The sequence below is a fragment of the Oncorhynchus gorbuscha genome, linkage group LG03 (assembly GCF_021184085.1).
Source record: "Oncorhynchus gorbuscha isolate QuinsamMale2020 ecotype Even-year linkage group LG03, OgorEven_v1.0, whole genome shotgun sequence".
Taxonomy (NCBI): domain Eukaryota; kingdom Metazoa; phylum Chordata; class Actinopteri; order Salmoniformes; family Salmonidae; genus Oncorhynchus; species Oncorhynchus gorbuscha.
This window is the reverse complement of record NC_060175.1, coordinates 16,056,972-16,058,311: the sequence shown is the minus strand read 5'-3', so window position 1 is coordinate 16,058,311 and position 1,340 is coordinate 16,056,972.

Genomic DNA, 1,340 nt, shown 5'->3' with positions numbered 1-1,340 from the left:
GGAGAAATGAGGCGTCATGGAGGGGTGAGCACATTCAGCAGGAGCATACAGTGGGGGGTAGGAGGGTGGAGAAGGAACGTAAATGACGTTAACCTACTCCCCAGGAGACAGACCATATCTCAGCAGTTGGGCTGCATATCCCTTTGGGAAGATGGGTGTACAGATTCAGAAAACTACAATGTCATCAAAGAGGCAATTCATTTAGCAGCAGTCAGAGGGGAGGGGCTTTAGGTTGTCTGTACCAGCAGTCAGAAAACATACAAATTAGGCTTTAGGTTGTCTGTACCAGCAGTCAGAGGGGAGGGGCTTTAGGTTGTCTGTACCAGCAGTCAGAGGGGAGGGGCTTTAGGTTGTCTGTACCAGCAGTCAGAGGGGAGGGGCTTTAGGTTGTCTGTACCAGCAGTCAGAGGGGAGGGGCTTTAGGTTGTCTGTACCAGCAGTCAGAGGGGAGGGGCTTTAGGTTGTCTGTACCAGCAGTCATAAAACATACAAATTAAATCACATATTTAAAGACAACAAATAGCAAAGGATATTTACAAGCAAGTAGGCTGGGTAAGTGCAATTTCAAAATAAAAATGTCAAAATGCCTAGTAGATATTAAATAAAGGTTAAATAAATGTTTTTATAAAAATGTTAAAATGCAAGTACTAAAGTGACATAAGTCCAACATTTGGCGAGGGTCTTTAGGTTGTCTGTACCCGCAGCCAGAGGGGAGGGGCTTTAGGTTGTCTGTACCAGCAGTCAGAGGGGAGGGGCTTTAGGTTGTCTGTACCTGCAGCCAGAGGGGAGGGGCTTTAGGTTGTCTGTACCTGCAGCCTGAAGGGAGGGGCTTTAGGTTGTCTGTACCAGCAGTCAGAGGGGAGGGGCTTTAGGTTGTCTGTACCAGCAGCCAGAGGGAGGGGCTTTAGGTTGTCTGTACCTGCAGTCAGAGGGAGGGGCTTTAGGTTGTCTGTACCCGCAGCCAGAGGGGAGGGGCTTTAGGTTGTCTGTACCAGCAGTCAGAGGGGAGGGGCTTTAGGTTGTCTGTACCTGCAGCCAGAGGGGAGGGGCTTTAGGTTGTCTGTACCAGCAGCCAGAGGGGAGGGTCTTTAGGTTGTCTGTACCTGCAGCCTGAGGGGAGGGGCTCTAGGTTGTCTGTACCTGCAGCCTGAGAAGAGGGGCTCTAGGTTGTCTGTACCTGCAGCCTGAGGGGAGGGGCTCTAGGTTGTCTGTACCTGCAGTCTGAGGGGAGGGGCTCTAGGTTGTCTGTACCTGCAGTCTGAGGGGAGGGGCTCTAGGTTGTCTGTACCTGCAGCCTGAGTGGAGGGGCTCTAGGTTGTCTGTACCTGCAGCCTGAGTGG